Genomic DNA, 25,723 nt, shown 5'->3' with positions numbered 1-25,723 from the left:
CATATATTTTCCCGAGGGGTTGTTGGCAACATACGCCCCGCTACATTACGAGTTCTAGGAGCTCTGAATCCTCCCCAACATGTGGAATTGATGCAGTAAAGAGGGATTTAAAAATCCTTTTGTTCAGTTTTCTAGGTCTATTTAATGGGAAGTTCAGTGTGAAACAAGCTGCCGTCACTGGGTCAAACTACTCTTCAATGTAGTTTTAACATTTTAAGAACATTTAACAAGATTTTTGTAATCAAAGTTAATTGTTTAGGAGAAGTTAATTTCTTAACTATGTATATTAAATAATTAATCAGAAAATCAACTTATGGTTATTTTTAAAACAGCTATTAGTTTCACGAATAGAATAAGATTTTTAAGTTGGCTTGAAAGACTAGTGAACAAACGAAGTCTCAATGTTTGTATCCATAATGAAATGAATTTTAAGCTCAGCATGATGGACTCAAAGAGCCTCTTCAGCACAGAAATTCTTTCTCCTCCCTCCCAGATGTTGAGACAACTCACTCCCTTGATGAGCACATTGTCTCTCTGTCTGTCTTTCTGTCTCCCTCTGTCTGTCCATCCGTTTGTCTGTCTTTCTATTTGTATCTGGTTCCATCCTCAGAGATTCTGACTCCTTAGTTCTGTCGGCTGTAACAAGAGCAAAATACCCACCTGCATGAATCTTTCTACAATCTGTAACCTCTATATTACTCAGTAAAAGAAAAAAAATGGTAATGGAAAATGTGACTTGCGAGAACCGCATTTTTATACTCTGAGAGTTGCTGCGTGATCCAATTGGACTGATTCTCAAGGCAGCACAATAATGGACCACGGGCCTCCTAAGGAATTTTTAGCAGATGGTGGACAAAGAAGTCAATAAGACTGGCTTGAAAACACAGGAGTCTGTGAGGAGCTCAGGGAGCAAGGAGGACAGCAGCATTGCAGTGACTCTCTCTAGATCTCGTTCTCATTCCCATGAGGAAACAAACAGCCACACACCCGCAGACATGCAGGCATTAATAAATGTGCTGAGAGTCTAATAAACACCTGAGGGTCTAGCAGCATCCCATTTAGCGAGATAATTGACTGTCTAATTCTCTTTGCTTCTTCTTGGTTTTCTTGCTCTCATAAAGGGGGCATTAACTGCAGTGTCAAGAGATGCAGATATTAGGTTGGAATATAGAAAATATCAATGAAAGACCCACAGCTCTCATCATCGATGGGGGCCCAGGGGCCATTTCAGCCCCTCCCCACCTCGGAAAGTGATAACACCTACGGTGGTGATGGCGGATGTTGCCACCACACCAGCTAACTCAGGGTCCATCATTTAAAAGGAAGAAATCAGGAGGCCTGAGAATAATCTGTTGGTGGCCATTCCTTATTGAAATATTACCCTCAGTATATATTCTATATTTGTAATATATGCACATTACACGTTACGTACGTACTATACACACAATACGTACTACAATATTACAATTAACACTCAGTTTCTGTTGGTCACCTTCCAAATGCTGGCAGTAATTGGAATCTAGAGATACAAAGAAAAATAAGAAATTGTTCTGTCATTTGAGGAGCTCACAGCGTAATAAGCTGAGACTGATTTATGAATAAATAATTGCAATCAGAGAGACAATTGCTAAACAATAATACTAAACAGGAGTGTGCCAGGGCTGTTCTGAGTGATTTACTGTATGTTAACCCACTTATTGCCCATAAATACCTGAAAAGTTAGTGTACCTTTATTCTTGCCTGTTCACAGATGAATATACTGAGGCACAGAGAAGCTAATTAGACCAAGGTCGCTCAGCTAGTCAGCGGTAAAGCAGGTGTTTGAACCCGGGAGGCGGTTCACCCCAGCTTTGCTGCTTCTCTCCGTGTGTAGACAACTCATAGTCAGCTGGCTGGGTGCTTGCACCCTGTGTACATCCCTCCAGTTCCTTCCTCTCTCCTCTGTCGGGGATGGGCACGGGGAGGAAGTCCTGCACACATTCCTGCAGCAGTCAACACTGCAGTGTGCGCCCCCGCCGTCTCCCCAGTCCTGACGCCACCTGGAGACTCCCTGAGCATCACTGTTCCCTACCCGTGCTCTCCACCCCATGGCTCCCACCTGCACCGGCCTAGAGAGGACGGTGTCGGACACGGGGAAGGCCGTCCCTTCCTCCCTGCACCACATCAACCATGGACACAGGCCCCTTCCTGAATTCTCCACTGTACAACTAACGCCTGACCGCCGTAGGTATCAAAAACATCAATGAATGTTTGGGATTAGCGGAAGGGAATTACAATGTAAAGCACGACAAAGCCCAATTATGAAATACGATTGTTCCCAGAGCGTATGGGCCAATCCTTTCTTCAGAAGAAGAGGTACAGAAGCACCTCGTACACACACACACGCACACACACACACACACACACTCTATTCTTTAACTCTCAGCTTCTCTGTCCTGGAAACCAAGAGAAAGACTTTGTGTATTGTCCTCATCAGTCATGGCTGTATCCCAACTGTCTTTCACTCAGGTCCACCCCACTAACGTTATTTTCCATTGGATTTATCTTTCTTCAATGAGACCAGTGGTCAGAAAGGTCACTCTCTTTATGGACATAAACAGAGGGAGGGAGGGAGGGAGGAAGGAAGGAAGGAAGGAAGGAAGGAAGGAAGGAAGGAAGGAAGGAAGGAAGGAAGGAAGGAAGGAAGGAAGGAAGGGGGAGGGAGGGAGGGGGGGAGGGAGGGAGGAACTCATCTTTTATTCTCACCATGTCTCCTTCACCCGTTGAATCAGAACAACCCAACCCAATCTAAGAATGCCTGTGTTTCCAGAATAATGATATTAATATTATGTTGCATTCTGGTTAATAATGATGTGGATGGTATTTAAAGTCCGGGAGTGGGAGCGGTCCCTGAGGGAGAGTGCGCCATAGAAAGAACCGCAATGTCACACTAGCATTGACAGAAGAGGGTAGAGTGAACAGAGTCAGCCCGTGTCCACTGAGCCTCTACTCTGTGCCCACTCTATGCCGGGCAGATCAACCAATTCCACAATTATCATGTTAAGGCAAACGTGTTCAACACTGCTATGGTCTGAACGTTTGTGTCCCGGCAAAGTTCATATGTTGAAACCTAATCCCCAATGGGATGGTATTGGTAGGCGGGTCCTTTGGAAGGTGATTAGGTGATAACATGAATGGGATTAGCGCCCCATAGAAGAGACCCCACAGAGCTTCCTCGTCCCTTCCACCCCATGAGGTTACAGTGAAAAGATGGCCATTACACCAGAGCAGGCACTCACCTGGCACAGAACCAGACCGCGCAGGCACCCTGATCTCAGGCTTCCAGACTCCAGAAAAGTAAGAAATACATTTTTGTTTATAAGCCTCCCAATCTGGGGTATTTTGTTATAGCAGCCCGAACACACTAAAAGAAATACAATATTGGCATTTTTAAATTTTTACCATTAATGTGCAATAACATAGATTGTCATTGGATGTACAGTTCTATGAATTTTGACACACTGTGTAGACTCATGTAACCACACCCACCATCAGGACACAGGACAGTTGCATCTCCCCTTTGTAACCACACCTGCCCCCAGCCCCCAGCCCCTGGCAATCACTCCTTTTCTCTGTCACTATAACTTCATTGTTTTGAGAATGTCGTATAAATGGAACCCGTGTGTAGCCTTTTGAGACTGTAGATTCCAGTTTTTGGTAACTGTGACTAGAACTGCTACAGACGTATGTGTGCTAGCTCTCTCAGTTACTGAGAGAGGAGGGTTGGAATCTGTGCCCCGTCGTGGATTTGTCTACACGTCATTTCAGTTCTTCCAGTTTTAATTCGTGTATTTTGACGCTCTGGTGACAGGTGCATCCTCACTCAGGATTGCTGGTCTTTTCGGTGAATGGACACTTTTATCATTAGGTCAGGTCCCAGTTTATCCCTGGTAAGTTCCTTTGCTCTACAGTTGACTTAGCCTGATACTACGGTAGCCACTCCAGAGTTTTTGAAAAATTAGGGTTTACATTGTATATCTTTCCCATCCGTTTACTTTTTTAAAATAAACTTTTTATTTTAGAGCAATTTTAAATTTACAGAAAAATTGCTACAGTATTACAGAGGGTTCCCATATACCCTGCTCCTAGTTTTCCATATTATTATCTTACATTAGTATGGTTACATTTGTTACACTTAATGAGCCAGTCTTGATACATTGTTGTTGATTAATTAATCTGAATTAATTCACTCAGATTTCCTTTGTTTCTAACTACTATCCTTTTGTGTTGTAGTTCCAGGATCAAATTCCGGATGCAGCATTGCATTTAGTCATCATATCTCCATAGGCTGGGACAATTACCATCCTTTTACTTTAAAAAAATCATTTTACATTTTTAAAAACATTTTGTTGATAACTATAGATTCATATGCAGTTGTAAGAAATAATACAGAGCCTTTGCCCAGTTCCCCCAATGTAACATTTTATATAACTATTGTGATCTCCCAACCAGGTTGTGGACACTGATGCAAACCACCAATCTTATTCAGATCTCCCCAGTGTTACTTGTGCTCATTTGTGTGGCCCTGTGTGACTCTGTGTCTGCATGTGCACGTGCTTGTGTGTTAAGTTCTATGCAATTTATTGTCTTTATGGATTTGTGCATCCACCAACAGCACAGGGATCTCTTGTGTTGCCCTTCTGTAACCACACCCACATCCCTTTCCCATCCCCAACCCCTGACACCACTAATCTATTCCCCATTTCTAAAAGTTTGTCATTTCAGACATTTTATATCAATGGAGTTGGTATTGATTTTTTCCACTGTGCATAATCCTCTTGAGATTTATCCAGGTGATGACCTCCATCGGATGTTCTTTTCTTTTTAATGTTGAGCAGTATTCCATGGTATGGATGGAGCTGAGTTTGTTCAGCCACTCACCTAAGTGAAGAACATCTAGGTTGTCTCCAGTTTTGGGCTACTATAAATAACACTCCATTCATGTGCAAGTGGTTTGTGTGAAGATAAGTTTTTATAACTCTGAGATGAATGCCCAAGATTGCAATTGCTGAATCATATGGTAGTTGCACGTTTATAAGAAACTGCAAAATTTTTTCCCAGAGTGGCTGTACCATTTTACGTTCTACCAGCAATGCAGGGGCAATCCAGTTTCTCTGCATCCTCACCTACATTTGGTGTTGTTAGTACTTTTAATTTTAGTCATTTTGATAGGTATGTAGAGAAATTTCATTGTGGTTTTAATTCTTATTTCTCTAGTGGCTAATAATATTGAGCACCTTTTCATGTGTTTATTTGCCAGCTGTATATCCTGTTTGGTGCAATATCTGTTAATATCATTTGCTCATTTATAGGTTGCATTGATTGTTTATCAACTGTTGAATATTGAGATAAAAATATATGTTCTGGATACCAGTCCTTTGTCAGATACGTGATTTGCTAATATTTCTCTTCACACAAGCTTTCACAGAGCAAATTTTTTAATTTTGATGAGATCCAATGTATGGATTTTTCCTGTTATGAATTATATTTTGGTGTCAAGTCTAGGGACATTTTGGCTAGCCCCAGATTCTTAAGATTTTCTTTTTTTCTAGAGGTTTTAGAGTTTTATATGTAATTCTACGAGCCCTTCTGAAGTAATTTTTGTATAAAGTGTGAAGTTCAATGATTGTTCTTTTTGAGGTTCATTTATTTGTCTACGGACATCCAATTCATTTGCTTTTATCTTACCTATGTCATTATGCTTAAATTGAGCTTCTTATAGACTGAGTGTAGTTAGTAAATCTGTTTTAAATTCATTCTGATAATCTCTGTCTTTTAACTGATGTATTTAGGCCATTTATATGTAACGTAACTACCGATCTGTTTGGATTTAGCTTTACCATTTTGTTATTTGTGTTCTGTTTCTTCCCTGTGTGTTGTGTTACTCTTTTTCTCCTTTCCTGCCTTCTTTTGGGTTACATGAAAATTTTTCAGTATTTCATTTTAACTTATCTGTTGCATTTTTTGCTATATCTTTTAGTGCTTGCTTAGAGATTGCAATACACATACTTAACTTTTCACATTTCTACTTACAACCAGTATTTTTACCACTTCAAGTGGAATGTAAAAAACCTTTCTCCCACATGAGTCCTTTATATTTCTCTTAATATTTACTAGTTGTCTTATTACATATTACATCTACATACATTCATAACCCCATCAGATAATGCTATAATTTCTGCTTTCACCTTTCAAAGTAAAAACTCGAGAAGAGAAAACTTGCCCACTATATTCACCCAGATATTTACCAATTTTTCTTGTTCTTTCTTCATTCCTGATCTTTTAACTTCCTTTCTGTTTGAAGAACTTCTATTAGCAATTCTTTTAGTGCAGGAACAGATTTAACTTGGAATTCATAGATAAAGCTTCTTATTTCACCACGAAGGATTTATTCTTTTTCTAAGTACTGCCTACTGCTCTAATGAATTGTTATTTTGCTCACATCTCACATCTGCTCGTTTCTGTGAATTATTATCCATCTACATGGGTATCTTCCAGAGTGAAGGTCACTGTTCTGGAGGAAGTTCTTGAAGTAGCAACTATATGAGTAAAAATATATTTATGGAGAAAATGGAACCAAATATGTGAAATTAGTCCTGTTCTAGAATATCCAGGACATTTGTTTTTCCTAGGGATAGAGTGTGTAAACCAAGATTATTTCCCTTACTATTCAAAATGGTATGATTTTTAACTTTTAGGGTAAATTCTTATTTTTTTCAAAGTAATACATGAAAATGGTTTAAAAAGTTAAAGAGTGCAACAAGTTCTATAACAAGGAACAGTAATCTCCTGCCCAAGTCCTGATTCCCCACATCCCAGAGAAAACTGCTTTCAACTATTTTAGCTGTTTACCTTTATTATTTCTAAATAAAATCCCTTATTAGCTATTCCTTGATTTTTTTGCCCCAATTGTTTTTTCATTTCTGTTGGCTGCTTTTAAAACCATTTAAATATATATATATATATGCTTATGTATATTTTTTTATTGTGGTAATACACGCATATAAATTTTACCATTTTTAAGTGACGGTTCAGTGGCCTTAAGAACATTCACATTGTTGTGCCACCATCACTACGGGAAGATTTTGATTTCCAGAACATTTTCATCTTCTAAAATTGAAACTCTGTACCCGTATTCCTTTGATTTTTAGATGTAATCATTATCTACTGATTTCTTAGTGGAAGGTAAAAGTCAGAGATGAACTCCTCCTTTGCTGCTGGGGCAGGGAGTAGCAGGAGGCAAGCAAACTCTGGAGGATGCGAAATTTAAGGCGATCACTCCCAGGTGCTGGCTCCGCACTTGCACAGGCTGAGAGTGAGCACCGCCTTCAGTTCTGTGCCCTGTTGTCTCCCTTCATCTCCTGCACACCTCACCCCACATCACCCCACACACGCACAACCCCCAACCCTACCTTCTCAGTATAGTCATACCTTTTTTTAGTTAAATCGATATTTAGTGGTTACTTAATCGTAAGAGTGTAAATATTGTTCTCACCTATGCAATTATGTGTACGTATTCTTTCTCATTCAGTACTACATTTTCTTGGGTAGTTATATTATTTACTTCATTTGATTAATTTGATTACTACAAAGAAGGCCCCCAACGAACTATGACTCTCAGTTCTCATGACTTTTTGTAGTTCTCTCGTCTTGAATCAGGAATAGCCCTTGACCAAAGAATGTAGTAGAAGAGATGCCCTGGGACTTCTGAGGCTGAGTTGTGAGAAGTCTTCATAGCTGCCACTATGGAAGAATTATGACTACCCTGAGATGGCTATGGTGTGAGGAAGCCCGTGGCAGCATGTGGAGAGGTCATGTGGACAGAAAGAGATACCTTGCCATTCTCACGCTGTTCCAGGTACCACCCAGGCACAGACATATGAGTGAGAAGTCATCCTGTATGTCCATCCACTGAGCCTTCAGAGACTCCAATCTTAGCCAATGTCTCAGCCAACATTGACAGTAATCACATGACAAGCCTCCGAGTGACCCCTGCTGAGCCCTGTCAACCCACAGAACCTTGGGAGATGACAGTAAGTTGTTATTTTCAGCCACTAAGTTTTGGGGTCATCAAACAGCAGTACGTACTGGAAACACTGAGGATCTATCAATCCCAAACCCTTTGGCAAACTGGGGAAGCTCCTTCAAGTAGAGTCAGACACGTTGAGCAATCTGTCAGACCGTTTTATTCCTTGGAGATATTCCTTCTAGCACCTGTTCTCTTCTTTGGCTTCACTGGCTGTTCTCTGGCTTGAAGCACAGATGGAATTCCAGGCATCGTTTCATTTCATCCTGGGGATTCCCCTTTCCTCTTTCTTACGTTGGGTCCTGGTTCCTGACCCGTGTCTTTATCTTTCTCTTTTCAAGAATAGAATGTCTTCTTTTGTCTCCCTTAAGAGTATTAGTTGTAGTTAACTTGAAGTGTTCTTTTGCTTCCTTCAATATCTCTTTTGTTGTGAGTTCTATAATTTTTCTTTTTTCTGTTTGTCTTTCTTTCCATACTTTTTGTTAGAGGTTTTTTTAGAGGTTCTCCTCAAGTCTGGTGATACTTACCTACTTGTTTTTATTTAAGAGTAAGGCTCTAAAATACTGACTGTTAACTCTGTGGGTATGCGTACACTTCAGTGTATAATGACAATGAGACAGGCCAGATTTTTTAATTTGCAGAAATTTTCTGAGCTATTATATCACTTTTCTGATGCTGATTATAGCTGAAACACATGTTGAGACACTCTGCAGCGATGGCTCTTTTCAGATAGGAGAGCACTTGGGAGGGCTGCTGTCCTGTTTGGGGACCTCCACCCAGGACCAGATCAATTCTTGGTGGTGCATGATACACAGAGGCCTCAACAAGCTTCACCTTCCCGAGGGTCCCCCCTGGCCAAAAGGACACCTACAAGCCATTGTGCAGGCGGGTCACCCAGGAGAGAAAGGGCTGGACCCCTGCTGCGCACATTTGGAGCTCACCTTTAGGGTTTTCCTGTGTATGTGCCTTTCCCACTGAGTCTTGGATCTCCTTAAATGTAGCCCATTTCCCTGGTCCTATATTGAATGCTTCCTGATTCCTGACTTGGTTCATTTTCGGACCTGATCCTCTTCTCTGTCTAGATCTTTGGTATCTGCCAGTCCTAACACACCTCACTAGACACCAGGAGTAGGATTCACAGACTTTCCCCCTTTCTAGCATGACACTGGCCCTCAGAACAACCCTCGATCACGCTGCGCAGGCTCGACCCTCTGACAGCATACACATCTTATAGGCCTTGCTCAGCACCCCCTCCAACCTCACCACCACCACACAAATATGCTTCAGACTCGGCTTGTCATGACTATATCCCTGGAATCTTATGAGAGCAAAATAGATCTGCAAATAACCTTGAGCTGAATGGCATCTGCTGAATCTCTGGGGAAGTGCTCACTACATAAATGACCAAGATATTGGCTCCAAAAGAGGAAATGCTGGTCATGGTCTCTTGGGATGCTCTTTAGCAGAAACTGAGCCATCAAGAAGACATAAAACAAAATACGTGCCCTGGGGGAAAGTAATGGAGCCAGAGGCACACAGAGAGGTGGTGAGAAACGTCTGCATTACTCAGTGGCTGGTTGCGCCTAATGATACTGATGTGGTGGGATCCGTGAGGAGGGTAAGCAGGGAGGCAAACAGTTTCGTTGACATTTGTGTGTTTTTCCGTATAGAATGAGCAGTGTTTTTGTTTCCTTTTCAGTACTTTCACACTTTTTCTCAAAGCCGCTGGCAAACAACACAACTGTATTGCAGACAACGCTATACAATCTGCATGATCTTTATGTTGACTTTGTTGGCTAGTAATGGACACCAGTTCCACTGTTGACCGTCTCCAATGTGCCGGTCCCACTTATCCAATGGGTTATGCAATGCAGCCATTGGGGTGGTGAGAGCCCAGCACATCTGTAGCCACCCGAGGAGCCTCCTTCAGAACCATCCCGTGAGCTCCTCCTTCTATCTTGTACCAACATGGATGCTATATCCCCGCTTGTTAAATGTGGGAAGGAAGGAGAGAGCCAAGAAGCATGGAAGTTCTTTGCCAAGAAGTGGCAAAGAACTTGGTGTCTGATGGTGAACCACGTTCATTAATCAAGACTCATGATGAAATATAAGCAATATCTAATATATTGAAGTTGTAACATCAATGAAATACCACATTTGGACCATGTGTTGATTGGCAATGCAAATCCACCCATGGACCCATTTCCCCTGCACCATCACAACAGTTTGAAGTATTTAAATGGCCCCTAGGGAACAGGAAATATGATTTCCTGTTTGGCTCAGAGTTACACCTCTTTCTAAAAATGCTGGTGCCAAGTTTTCCTATTTCCTCGTATTTCAGTGCACCTGCCTTGATCCTTTTATTAAAATGCTTCACGTCTAACTAAACATTCTCCTTTGTTTACTGTTCCCTTTCCATTATTGCAACTGGCACGCACACAGACCTAGCATGTATTGCCACCTGCCAGGTAATTTACGTGTACAATTTGTAAATGGATGCTTTATAAATTCAAAAGGCTAATTGGCAATGAGAACTGCTGGAAATTATAAAAGAAAAGAATCATTGATTGTGCTATAATACTGCTAAAGTTTGGGGCAGGAGTTTTAAATCTGAACAGAAATAAAGGAACTCTCCTTTCCATGATACCTCAGAGCTCTCAGAAGCTCTCCCCCTGACACAGAGGTAGATGCTGAAGTAGGAGCACAATTGCAGTGGGGCCCTCACTGAGTCTTCAGCAAAGCTTACGTGAATTATACAAACCATACTTTAGTTTTGGTTTATCTTCTACTAGTTTCCAAATGGCCCAATATAGATAATATGCTATTGTTTCAAAGAAACTCATTTATCGACAACTAATTCACTTTAATTTTATAACAACTCTAGCAAAAGTTGTGTGTTTCTGCTATCAGTGAGTAAAGCAGAGTGATAGAAAGCTTTTTAGGGTCAATTCTGCAGAATAATTTGTAAATAATGTATTTTGATTAGGAAACATCTATGCTCATAAGAAACAGTAGATAGTTGTGAAGTGTTAGATGCTTTTTCCCTCTTCTCCCTTTGAACAGTACCCTCCCCTATTCAAGCACCTGAACAGAAGGGACATTGCCCCTACAGGTTGGTTGTCTGAGCAGAATCAGATAAATAGTTGAAATCTATAGCTCTTCAATTAAAATAAAATCTGTTGTCCAGGTGTAAGAAGGATTTGAGGTCAACGTGTTTTTCACACACCCCAAGGGCATCAGTTCTAAAACCTCAATGGTGTCCCTAGCATGGACACTAGCCCGCACCGCGGAGGACAGGGTGGGGATCACCCTGCAGCCTGGCATCAGCACAGAGTGCAGGCGGCCCATACTGAGCAAGGAGCTCTGTGCTCAGCGACCTAACCCTAGCCCTCTCTGAGCTAGGAGAGCGGAAACAAGAGGTGTTCAGAAGGACGCCCTTTCAAAGATGGATAAAGTGGTTAAAAAACATCCTCAGACTAAAAATCTGTTTATAAACTGTGAACATCACTAGAAAAAATGGATCAAGAAGCACAATGTAGCAGACAGGAGTATTAATAGAAGATACGCAGCATGTCCCCCACCGGAACTCTCAGTGTCCCCTACCAGGGATGCACGTCAAGTGTCACAAATGTCCACGTGCACGTCTCCTAGGTCAGCTGTGGTACTGCGGAGGGGAGGCCGACATGGGAAGGCAGGTCACGTCTGTTCTTCCTCTGGCCCCTCCATGCCCTCTCCCACCTGCTGGGATGCTGGACAGACATCAGCAGTGGTGTTAATCATCACTTTTGGGATTTTCCTCTGTATCTCTGAAGTGGGGTGGGTGTCACTTCATCATACTTCGCTGTTTTTTCAGACCACTTACTTCTGCGAAAGCCAATGGACCCTCTCCAGTGTGTGTACGGATCCTGCAGGCGGTGCCCTCCACGCTCGCGCTCAGTTGATGACCGGTAATCCATAACACTCCTGGATCTGCAAGCTCGAGTTCAGTCCTGCCCACCTTGAGACCCTCACAACAGAATGAATCCTCCAACCCTGAAATGTGGTGGGGCCAATAGAGCATCCTCACCCACTGGAGAGAACAGCAAGACTGAGAGAAGAAACATAGCAGGAAAAATAGGGAAGGGCTGAATATGCCACAAACACTGTCTTAACATTAAAAGGCTTTGGACACTTAAAGCTCTTTATCAGAATATTATTTGGGATACTGCTATTTTGCAATACTCGTGGCAATCTTCTGAAGATGGGATGAATAGTGCATCTTGCTCAGGGTTCCCTTTAAAGGTGTATCCTCACACTGTCCTTTCTTGACGGGTTAGGGTCCACCCCTTCCTCCCCTGATGCGTTTTTGAATGGAGTTACCATTTTACTCTCTAACCAAAATTCTCTTCTGATTTTTTTTTCCCCTGGAGATAAGGAAGTAAAGACAAGCTGGAGTTAGATAGTAAAACTCCTCTATGGTCCTATTAGTTACTTTGGCCTGTAGTCAAGGCGACACCCATGTAGTTTTAGCAGGAGGGGGACCTGATCAGAAAGACGCTGCGGCCACCTTGGAGCAGACACTGCCGGTTCTGCCCCGGCCCCTCTCAGCCGGGCACCCGCCCTGCCCGGGGAGGGTGTAGAGGCTCCACAGCAAACACACCTCTTCAGCTCCTCACCTGCTCCTGCTTCCCGATCCAGGCAAACCGCCTCGCTGTCCACACTGCTGTCCATGTTACAGCCCAAGGGTGGCTCCCACGCTGTCCACACTGCTGTCCATGTTACAGCCTGAGGGTGGCTCCCACGCTGCACGGCCCTCAGGATTAACATTTAATGAGACGTGACGCCTGTGAGGAGCTTCCTTCGAGCAGGGCCCATTGTGACTCCCGTGGGCCTGAGGCCCCGTTGCCTTTGTGAGCTTCTCCCTCCATGAAAACAAACAGAAAGAACGTTTACCGATCATGGCTGTGTCAGAGTAAAGACAAATACACTGTGGGTTAAATTCATCGTTATAGATTCACTGTCATCTTCGTTTCTCTTCTTACTTTCCAAGAAACTAAAATTAAAACATATTCATGGATCCCTAAAAGCATTACAGGCCCCAGGCCCTGCCCCTTGGCTCTGACGGCTCAGACGTCCACTCGCCGTGTCTGCAGGCTGCACCCTCTCTGCTGCCGTCTCCCCTCGTCACCTTAGTTCTGTTCAGACATCTTGCTCTGTGATGTATGCTCTGTCTGGTCTAGTCAGAAGGCACAGGTGCCTACATTCAAGGTTTAATTGTTTCCTAGTGTGCACATGTGCATGCACGCACACCCACACACAGACACACCTGCACGCACACAGCGTGTGCTGTGTGGCAGGCACAGGTACTGCAGTGTCAAGTGTCGCTGGCTCAACCAGACAGCCCCAGGGCCCCACTTACACAGGCAATGTGTTCTCCTTGCTGTTACTCCCCTTTGATTTGATTCATCTCCAGTCATCCTTCCTCTCCCAGATACCCTAGGCGGCAGCCACTCCCTCCAGTTCCTAATTACCCCATGCACTTTTTACTCAGACCGGAGTGCTCTCATCCTCCCCCCTCATTCACGGCCACCTCTTTCCATTGGAGACATTGATCTCCTTCCTTGTAGCTGGATCATTGTCACACTCCTATCTCCTGGATTTATCTCCTATCTCCCACCAATTTACAGCTGACTGTACGTCTATCAGCCCTGCCTCTGTGAAGTAGTTCAAGGGCAGGCAACATACCAAATTGAATGCAGTATTGCCAGCTCTTTGCCCCTTTTTTTTTTCGCTCTCTATTCATGAAAGAAATGAACCATCAAGCATTCCTATTGATCCGTTTTGCCCCCCAGGAATTTTAGGAGTGTGCTGTGAGGATGGAGTAATCAGACAGTGGAAGTCTGATAAAAAGATCCCCTCTTTTTTTTTTAGGGATTTGTGCTTTTTGTTAGGAGCCCAGAATTTGAACTGCTATTACTGATTATCAGCCTTCTACTTTTAAAATCTTAAATCCACACACATTTAAGATCCTAGAATAATTTGATACTATTTTAAACCTGCAAAAAAGCAAGTATTATCTATGTCAATTTCAGATACTTGTTATAGTCAATGTTTTCCTTAACTTCTCACACTCAAGTCATTGATTTCTCTTGAAGAAGTTAAAGGCATCATTAAAATTAAGAAAAGTCCACTTTACAAAGTAAATTTGCACACAGCCCTGGGGTAAAATCCCAAAGCCGGTTTAGGATACAGATTTGGCCACTTTTGGTATTTTTACCCTTTTCTCTTGTTTCAGAAGTACTAAAAATCAGATTGGTTGATTGCACGCCATGTTCACAAAACAGGAAGTTTCAGTTCATGATTCTAGTTTATCCGTGGGGATTTTGACTGGGCAAGGGGATTTTCATTATTGAGTCAACACGTCGCATTTTCTAATAATCTTTTTTAACAACTACATTGGAGTATAATTGACATACAGTAAAGTGTGCATATTTAAAGAGTATAATTTGATGAGCTTTGACATACGTCTACACCTGAGGAAACATCATCACAATGAAAACAATGAAGACATCCACCCCTCCAGGAGTTCCCTGCTGCCTGTCTGTGTTCCCTGCCCTGTGACTCCCACCAGCCCCGGCAACCACGCGTCTGCTTTTGTCGATATACCTTATTTTGCACTCACTAGAATTTTTTTTTTTTTTGAGGAAGGCTAGCCCTGAGCTAACATCTGTTGCCAATCCTCCTCTTTTTGCTGAGGAAGATTGGCCCTGAGCTAACATCTGTGCCCATCTTTCTCTACTTTATGTGGAACGCCGCCACAGCATGGCTTGATGAGCGATAGGTACGTGCAAGCCCGGGATCCGAACCTGCGAACCCCGGGGCAGCCGAAGTGGAGCACGTGAACTTAAACACTGTGCCACCAGGAGGCGCCCCACACTCACTAGAATTCTGTATAAATGGAACTGTGCACTATGTATTCCTTTTTCCTTTATTTCTTTCTTTCCTCATAGTTATTTTGAGATTCATTGTTTGTCCATTCACCTTTTGACTATTACAAGTTCAGTGCTATGAAAATTCATGTGTAAGTATTTGTATGGGGATATGCTTTCATTCATTTTGGGTAAACACTTAGGAGTGGAATGGCTGGAGCACATAATAGATGCATATTTACCCTTCTAAAAAACTGCCAGATTGTTTCCAAAAGGAGTGTACCATTTCACATTCCCACCAGTAGTGATGAGAGGTTCAGTTCCCCACATCTTCACCAATACTCAGCGTGGTTAATCAGCCTTCCTAACAGTGTGGAGCCGTTCCTCATTGAGGTTTGAATTTGCATTTCCCTAAAGACCAGTGATGTTAAACATTTGCCATTTGTGTATCTTTTTTACACGATTGCCATTTAGTATCTTTTAAAATTGTTGTGTTTTGAGAACTCTTTATATATTCTGGATACAAGTCCTTTAAGACACATAGGTTTTGCAAATATTTTCTCCAAGTCTATGACTTGTTTTTTTATTACTTTACAAAAAGTCTTTGAATAGCAATAGCTTTCACTTTCAATGAAATTTAATTAATCAATTCTGTGTTTTGTGGATCATACTTTGGTATGAGAGCTAAGAAATCTTTGCCTGAGTCAGTGTTAAAAATTTTTGTCCCATATTTTCTCTTAGAAGTTTTATGATTTTAGGTTTACATTTAGGTATGTGGTCATTTTGTGTTGTTTTTTTTTTTTTTTTTTTTTTTTTTGTATATAGTGCAAAGTATAGATCAAAGTTTTAGTTTTTTCTATATAGATATCCAATTTTTCCAGCACCATTTATTGAAAAGACTACTCTTTCTGCATTGAAGTGCCTTTGCATGGTTGTAAAAAAACAGTTGTCTATTCATGTGTAAGTTTATTTCTGGACTCCATTACATTCCATTGATCTATTTGCCCATTTTTATACCCAAGCTACTCTGTTCTGATTACAATTGTTTCATAGTAAATCTTAAAATTAGGTAATGTCAGCCCTCTAACTTGGTTCATCTTTTTCAAAATTGTTTTGGTTATTCTATGTGCTCTCCATTTTCACATGGGTTTTAGAATCAGGTGGTCAAGTTCTGTAGAAAGCTCACTGGGATTTTGATAGATTTTGTGTTGCATATATAGTTACAATTAGAGAGAACTGACATATTAACAATATTGAAACTTCTGACCTGTGAACATGTATCTCTCCCTCCATTTATTCATGTCATCTTAAATGTCTCATATCAACAGTTTGTCATTTTTATGAGTTACAGGTCTTTTACTTTTGTCAAATTTATCCCTACGTATTTCATTTTTTATGCTATTTTAAAAGGTGTTGCCTTTTTTTTTTTTTTTTACATTTCAGTTTACAATTGTTAGTTGACAGTTTATAGAAACAATTTTTTTCTGTATATTGATCTGGTATCCTACAACCTTGCTAAAATCACTTATTAGTTCTAGAAGGCTGACTGTTGATTCTATGAGATTTTCTACATGAATGTCAATGATCACACCATCCACAAAAACTGCTTTGTTCTTTCTTTCCAATATCAATGCTTTTCTTTTCTTTTTCTTGACCTATTATACTGGCTAGGACCTCCTTTTTATTTTTATTTTTTTACTCAAGTCTTATTTCAAAGTGTTCTAATTTGTCTCCAAATACTTGCAGATTTTCCAGGGATCTTTCTGTTATTTATTTCAAATTTAATTCCATGGTGGCTTAGAACATGCTTTATATGATTTGAATCTTTTTAATCCTGTTGAGACTCATTTTGTGGTTCAGAATATGGTCTCTCTTGGTCAAGTTTCCATGTGCAACTGAAAAGAATATGTATTATGCTCTTGTTATGTATTGTTATATAAACATCAATTAAGCCAATTTGGTTGATTTTGTTGTTTAAGTCTTCTAGATTCTTACTGACTTTCTGTGTGCTTGTTTCCTATAAACTACTTTTTTGTATTCTAGTTCCTTTGCCTTGTACATTATTGAGAGATGGGTATTGAAAGCCTCTGTCAATTGTTAGTTGTCCATTTCTCTTGGCAGTTCTGTAAGTTTTTTCCCTCAAGTACTTTGAAGCTCTGTTACTAGAGGCTGACATGGGGATACAATGGAGAAGCAGTTAAAGCTGTCCTGGGATGAGTGTTGGCATGAAAAAGGTGAGGCAAGAAATGAGTTAAGAGCCATTTTTCTCTGTACTCATCTCTTTGGCATGTTTCCCTAATTCTTGATATTCCAGAAGACCAAGTGTGAACTGATGTTCCACCTTATCAATAATCAAATGGCAAAGGAGTGCCCAGCATTATGACCCACCACATTGGTGGTGCCTTAGCAGCAAATTATTTTAGAAGATCAGCACAAACCTCAGCTACAAGCACAGACAAGGATGCTGTCGTCCTCTGAGGTCAGAGCCACAGCCTTGGGGAGTCATGAAGCTGGCAATTCCTCCTCCTCTCTAGCTGGGGGATCTCTAACCTGCTCACAGCCACAAGATGCCTTGTTGCCCAGAAGTCACACTCCTGTGCTTAGGAAGAGCATGGCCCAGAGTAAGACTTGGATTTTCTGATTTTAAGCAGCGATTACTATGCAAATGGGAGATTGCTGTTTTATGTTCAGGGTCTCTAAACATTAAAAGAGTAAAAAAACTCAGTGATTTCTCTGACTTCCTCTAGCCAGGTCTCAGGGGCTGGTGTGTTCCCTATTTCCATTAATAGGGATGGTCCTAAGGGCAAAATGTGTGAGGTCGACCAAATCTAATTTTGCCTCCTCCCATCCTGATTTAAAATGCATGCATACTGCATCTGCTACTGTCAGGAGCTGGTCCTCTGGCACATCACACAAAGATAATTCTAGAAATATCTCTGTGCTTGGGGTATTTTCAAATAGTATCTTCCCTATTATAAGTTGTGCATTTTCAAAGAGGGTGTCTATAGTGGAGGATTTAGGTCACTGGAGAGAATACTTGAGAATAGATGACATTTTGTGATGGATCTAAGATTCTACTCCAATTGGAATTTTTTGATTCCAATCTGATTAAAATGATGATGATACTTTGCACTGTGGCAGAAACTGGCTAGCTGGTCTCCAAAATCCATTTCCTCTGTTTTTTTCAGCACACAGATAATCTACATTTCTTAACTTCCTGTGCAGTTAGGTGTAGCCATGTGGCTAAATTCTAGCCAATGGAGTACTCTAGCCAAAGAACTTTCAGCTCTTTTCTCTGTGATGGAATGGAAATGTAACACATGGTGGGAGCCCTATTGAAAGTGGCAGAGCTGCTATCAGCCTGGATCCCTCTATGACCACGTGGAGGGGAGTTGCATTGTTGACCTGAAACCCTCTTGGGGCTGATTTGTAGGAAAGAAATACACTTTTTATAGTTTAGTTTAATCCACTGAAACTTTGGGGACTATTTCTTATGCAGCATAGCTTACTCTAATTAATACAGGTACCCTTAGTGTTTGATTTGCACTGATGGGTTTAGTCATTAACCAAAAACTTATTGCAATATACACATGGTTGATTGACCAATATGCACTATTTCTGTAAATTAGAACTCCTTGTATACCTGTCCTCTGGGGTATTTGATAGATAATCTTTTAAAATATCATTATGAGCTCATAAATTTTCATGGCATTATTATTTTCTTTGTATTGACTAAATGGTTTGAACTTGGCAGAGGAGCCCCTTTAAGTAGCTCCTTTGTCCATTCCAACATTTATGCTGGGTATCTTTCAAACCATTCTTAATTCTGGCAATAAAAAGATATCTAGTCTCAACTTGACTTTTTCTGCCTATTGAAATGCCTAGAGCCCTTCCCAAAGAGCTATATTTTTCTTCTGGTGGAAACAAACATCAGATTACTTTACTTGAACACAGATGGTGGCTGACATCCTTTCTCAGTCATTTTAGAGGCAGAGCTAGTAATAATATACTTTTAAGAGAACATGAGTTCACATTTTTGTTTCCATTTGAACAACGTTTTCTAAGTTTTATTTGTCTTGTACAAAAGATTTCAAATGTATTTATACCATTTTCTGAGCCTCTTTTGCAGACGACATCCTCTTAGTAAATTTTTCATACTATGAGCTATCATAAGAAATCACGCATTGCAGTGATAACAGTGTCTAAATTTTCTAGGACATAATTGGAGGCTCACTCCTCGGTTCTCGGAGGCTTCACTGAGGATGCAATTGTGCTCCTTTCTTTCGCATCCCCATCATCCTTCTTCAGCTCTCATTCTACAGTCGTTTCCTGACAACTACAACTAGATGCTTTATTATATTCCCCCGAAAATTATCACCAAAGACTCCAAATTCTCTTTGGTTAAACAGGGGCAAAATCATCACTACACATTTCTGGGGATTTCTATGGATTAAGCACAATAATAAAAATATGGAGTGTATTTCTAGAGATTTTAAGATCTCATCAGAAATTGAACAGTTGCTATTTTTCTATCTTTTAAAATTAGAAGGCTTGATTTTGGCTTGTTGAAAGGAGGATGTAGCAAGTGATTCTCCACCCATCAAGACTGTATAAAAGAGGATTTTGTTTTCTTATTTACACTTTACTGTAGCAGAATGACGGGCTCTTGGAGGGAATACAGCATCACAAAAATTGGGAAGAACATGTTGTCATGAGATTGATGCTCTCATTCGGGGCCTTTACAGAGACATTTGGGAAAAGTTAATAAAAAGAAACTCTATTACTCAAAGCTGTCAACTCTGTTTTGATTTTCTCATTTAGCTTGCCAGTAACCATCCATAGAAAACCAGGGGAATGTGGGCCAAACACATTAATTTCGGCTTTGGGTCTCTATGTACCAGTGTAGAGTGTGTAGTAATAAAATGAAATCAACGTGGTAACTCAAAGATGTAAATAAAATCTAAGGGGATCTCTGATAGCTGATGAAGTTGGATTCATGTTGAAAATTACAATGGAAGTTCAGACAACAGAAAAATGCATTTCTAATAGAAGAGGAATGGACATAGTGCTATATATTTGGAATATAGCCCCACTTTTGAAGGTAGAAAGAAAGAGAAGTTATTAGAGTGAGGAACAAGAACCTGGTTTCTTGGCCAGAGGGAGCGTGGATAATACTTTCTTTACAGATTATAAATCTGGCCCAGAAACAGGATTTAGTAATGGGGGAGGGGAACTTCAAGGAGGAATAATGGTGAAATATTTATTTGGCAGAAATATCTGTTAAACTGTTTGCCCTCTGTGGTGACAATAATTTCTTTGCATGCAGTAGTTGAAAAATGAGGAAAATTTCTATCTTAAATCTCATGTTTAAGAAGAGTTATATAGTACTGAGGAATATCTTTATGCCAAATGATTTTGCACTCTTGATCTTACACATCAGAAAAAACAGGGACATTTTGGACATTTTTCTCATGTACTATAAATTTTAAGGAAGCTGATTTCAAATATTTCAGAGAAAGGATTGTCACAATCCCACAAGTGGAGTGTCTGACAAGTCCTGTCCAGGGCAAATCAGAGCCACTGGGAATTTGAGGCTTCTCTGAGTCTGTTTGGAAATACACGTAAGCCCCGGCCATCACTGCTAACCTTACAGGAAGATGTAGTAAACAGGATTGATGGTCACGCAACACACACGTGAAGACACCTATTGGATTACATCCATTGTCACACTCCTGGAGTAGATGAATTCATCCAGTATAGCTCATGTCCAGTGTAAAAAAAAAAAATTGTATTGTCAAAGTACTAAAAACACTGGGAGTTCGGTCATTTGCCACTAGACTTTAATGTGTGTTTCTTGTTTCTTCTTCCTGATTGAGAATTTTAGTTAGTAGCAGAGTCAATCTACAATTTGTATCTATAGTGTTTGATCCCATTAGGTTTGTTACTTAAATGCAAATGCATTTAAGGACAGCTGTTGACTGTTATGGAAATGGGCCTCGAGCAGCATGGGAACGGCACCTGTTAGTGGGCAGAGTCTCGGGCACTGGTTAGAAGATGCAAGTAAAGCTATAACCAGATTCTTCCTATGCGTGTTGTTTCCATCCTGCATCCAAGTACAACTCAACATGCATTGCACCTAGCATATCCTCGGTCATAGAGAGGGTCCTATGATGTCCTGGACCTCTCCCAGTCTCACCTCCATTGGAGATCCCCACCTTCATGTTCTGCTGACATTCTCATATAACTGGACATGTTGCCTTTGCCTTCAGAGCTCCCAAGGGGTTGCACGTTGTGACTGCTTGTGATTTCTCACTATTCTGATTCCGACATACCGGTCATTAAAAGATCGTTTTCCCTTTGGAACAATCAAAGTATATTATGCAAGTGTATCCAGCGTGGATACACTCAACATGCAAAGCAAGGAATTTCCAGCATCGTCTCTTATATCCGGCTGCTGAAATATGACAAACTTCGTCAATGCATGAGTGCATACACACATTCACACCCACACACTTCCTTTCGATGGGCTTCTGAAGAGCCTGTGCCTCTTTCTTGATTTTCTCGTTTGTCTTTCTTTTCTGGCTGTGGTCTATGTATTCTCCGTTTCTTTCATCTTTCAAAGTGATGCTCAGGCCTTTGATGAAACGTTTTTTTCTAACATCCTTACTTTGATTTATGCATATTCCTCTTCTGTCTCTGTAGCCTGTAACCTCCATTAAGAAGACATTTCTAGCATAAAAAGTAATTCCTACTGGCAGCAGCCTTAAAAGGATTTTAGAATTCCCCATGGAGTCTGATGAAATGTGAATAAAATTAAAGGTTCATTTTCCTCCACTTAGAAATCTTGCTCTTCTGTAAATATAAGGGAATCAGGTGGCTTGGCAAACAATTATATTTATTAAACATTCCAGAGGTGTCGGAGCCGATCCTGAAAGGCATGTTAGAGGAGCTCAGTTAAGAAGAATTTTTTTGGTCTGGCTAATTTTCTACTTTTCAACAATTTCTTTTCGTATTTAATTTCTGCTTTTGCTAAGGCCTCATCAACTCCCTGTTTCTGTGAGTTTTGCTTCCTTCTAGAAACATGGTCCACACCAGCTTCCCTTAGATAAGTCATGCAATGCAGAACAGCATGGTCTGAAGCGAGACTGTGAATAGTAATAGATCATATCTTCACCAGTACCTTTGTTCTCTAAAGTAAATATACCTAAATCTAAAGTGAGCAGAAAAGGAATAAAGATGGTTTGAACAGGACTACTGATACACACAACACACACATATCTCTTTGGGCCACAGTATCTTAACTTCCAGATGTCTGTGATAGTCAATTGGTCCCCTCTCTCTTGGTGGTCTGCCTAGGGCCTCATTCTGGCTCTCATTCTATATAAAGTCACTCATCAGAGCAACATCTAGATGGCTTCTGGCCATAGATTCAACCTTCAGTGTTAGGAGAGCAGAGGCACTACATTCACTCCTGCCGCTGGGCAAGTGGTGCTGAGTTAGGAGAGCTTTGGTTCATGCATGCTGCAAGCTGAACCCTCTCCCTGGGATTGGTCTCCCTGAGTACATTGCTTTTCACTCCCCATGGTAATCAGCAATATGCAATCTAGTAAGCCTATGATTCTAGATATGATCAGTGCAGAGATGTTGACTCTCCCTCTCTCACCCAACTAGCCGTAGACTTTATGGAGATAAAAATTAAGAAACTGTTATATGTTCATGCTGAGAAAGTACTGTGGCTGCCACATCTCTGGGACTTACTTCACAATTAAAGCATTTGCACATTCTAATATTCATCTCTGTCCCGAAGTCACTCCAATATGCTATGCTTTACCCTCGATCCAAATCCGTATTATCACAATCACATACTTTTTAAGTATCTCGTATTCTAATCTGTCAAAGGACTTAGTTCCTAGCAAGAGTCTCATACATGCCCAACACACTCTTTAATCCTGAAAAAGACATTAACTTTATACTTGACATCTCTGTTTTAATTATTCAAAAGTCTCTTCAGTGTGATGAGTCTGCGTTCAATGTCTACAAAGATCTAGGAATTCTTTGTTATGTTTGTTCTTTTGTTTCTTCTGCTTTCACAATAGCCTGCGCATCCTTCGGTGATGTTGCTCTAGCAGCACTTTTATATCCTTGGGAAAATAAATCGTCTCATCATTCCTATTGGGTCTACTGTGAGTGCGGTGCCCTGCCATGTCAGTGTAGGTTGGTCCCCACATTTTGTCCTCTATTGTCAAGATACTGGGTCATATCACTAAACATCCTAGCTATGTTATGTTTTGTTTTCTTTTTTTCCTTTCAATTTACAATAAAAATAGGTGCTAGAAGTCAAGATAGCTGTCAATAATTTATCATTGTATGACTTATTCTTCTCTAAGTCTCTTTAGTTTGACATATTTGTGAGGTATCTCATTACTATACATATTATGTTAGGGGGTTATTACCTACTCCTTTGCAGGACTTTACTTGGGTTAATGAATCCGTACTTTCCTATCTCCAAAAGCTTCAATTTTGACATCTTCCAACACAGGGCCAGTGCCGTTGAGTTGATTCTGACTCCTAGCAACACTGTGCACAGCAGGGTGGAACCCTGCCTGGTCTTTCTGCGCCTTCCTTTCACTTATGGCGCTATATCACACAGTGCTCCACTGCTATTCACAGGGTTTTCATGCCAGTTTTTTGGAAGTTAGTGGCCAGTTCCTTCTTCCTAGTCTTGGTCTGGAAGCTCTGCTGAAAACTGTCCACCATGAGTGACCCTGCTGGTATTTGAAATCCTGGTGGCATAGCTTTCAGCATCACAGCAACACGCAGCAGCCACAGTATGACAACCTACAGACAAGGTGGTGTGGTTCCCTGACCAGGAAACAAACTTGGGCTGCAGGGGTGAGAGCAATGGATCTTAACCACTAGACCCCCAGGGCTGGCTACTATAACATGATAGTAAATCTGAAATCAGGCAGTACTTTGTTTTGATTTTTCAGAATTGTCTTGGCTATTCTAGGTCTTTTGTAGTACAAATTCTTAAATTACTTTGTCAATTTCTACAAAAAAAGGTATACTGTAAAGAATCTGTAGGTTAATTTGGAAGACTGAAGTTTTAACAGTGTTGTATTTTCCAAACTAGAAACATGATTTATCTTTCCATTTATTTGTCTTTAATTCTCTCAGCAATATTTGGTAGTTTTTATTTTATAGGTCTTATACATATTTTAAAAATTTATTAAGTATCTTTTTGTTATTATAAATGATAATTTTTTAATTTCAATTTCAGTCATTTGTTACTAGTAGCTAGAAATATAATTATTATTCATATACAGAATTTGCATCCTGCCACCTTAATAAATTTGCTTATTAATTCTAATAGCTGCTTTGGAAATTCTTTAGAATTTTCTACATATTTGATGATGTCATGTGCAAATAGAAACATTTTCTTTTTTCCTTTTCAATCTTGTTGCCTTTTTTCTTGCTTTATTGCAGTAGCTTAAACTTCCAGCACAATGGTGAATAAAAGCGGTGAGAGAGGACATCCTTGCCTCATTGCCACTCTTAGGGGAAGGCAGTCAGTCTCTTCCTCTTAAGTATGATTTTAACTTTGGGCTTTTTGGTAGATGCCCTTTATCAGGTTGAGGAAGTTCCCTTCTATCCCTAGTTGCTGAGAAATTTTATCATGAATGGGTGTCAGATTGTGCCAGTTTTATTTGCATCTATTAAGATGACCATGTGATTTTTTTTTCTTAGTCTGTTAATGTTGTTAATAACATCCTTCCTCTTTCATATTTTGGAATTTTCTCACAGTGCTCATTTTGTATTCCAAAAGTCTCCCTTGCAGCTACAGTGCAGGAATGCACCTTGGATTCTGACAAGTAGACATCCGTGCCAGACTTCCATTAGGAAAGGAGCTTGGCCAGACCTCAGGTGGACGGCAGCCATTTCTACTGTCCCAGGGGAGGCTGGGGGACGCAGCAGCCCTCCCTCTGGCCCATGGGCTGTGGGCTTCTGGAGGTGGTGGAGTGGCCTAGCTTCTGCCTGGACCTGTTCTATAGTCTGTTTCTGCAGTGTGTGCTGCCTCTCTCATGAGCTCTGCAGTATGTCTCTCTCTGACTTTTTTGGAAGTTTGACTCTAGTCTGTTTCTGAAGACTTTTCATAAGCTCACTGAGCTTCATGGTAGCCTTGAATTTATCTCCTTTCAGCCAAAATTACCCAGAGATAATTCTGTTTTACTTCAAACTATCCGCAGATATCTGAGTATTTGTGTACTGCATCTTGGGGTGAATGTACAGGAGTTTGCCCAGTTAAATACTCAGGAGTGGGATTATCATGTGATGTAAATTGTTTTCCACATGGATCGTATCTTTTAACATCTACCAGCTGGGTGCAAGTGTTTCCATTGCTTCCCTTGATGCTGAAACCTGTTGAGTGCCTGTCAATCTAGCTGCTTTGATGGATGTGAAATGGCATCTCATTGTGATTCTCACTAGTAAGACTGAGTAAAAATGAAGTTAAGCATCTTTTGATTTGTTTCTTGGTCATTCATGTTTACTTTTGTGTGAAATCGCTGCTCAGGTTTGTGCACTTTTTTTTGTGTGTGTGTGCGGAAGACCAGCCCTGAGCTAACATCTGATGCCACTCCTCCTATTTTTGCTGAGAAAGATCGGCCCTGGACTAACATCCATGCCCAACTTCCTCTGCTTTATATGAGACGCTGCCACAGCATGGCTTGACAAGCGGTGTCTCGGTGCG

Source organism: Ceratotherium simum, chromosome 20, assembly GCF_057802395.1.
Source record: "Ceratotherium simum simum isolate JZ-2026a chromosome 20, ASM5780239v1, whole genome shotgun sequence".
Taxonomy (NCBI): domain Eukaryota; kingdom Metazoa; phylum Chordata; class Mammalia; order Perissodactyla; family Rhinocerotidae; genus Ceratotherium; species Ceratotherium simum.
This window is presented reverse-complemented; position numbering follows the sequence as displayed.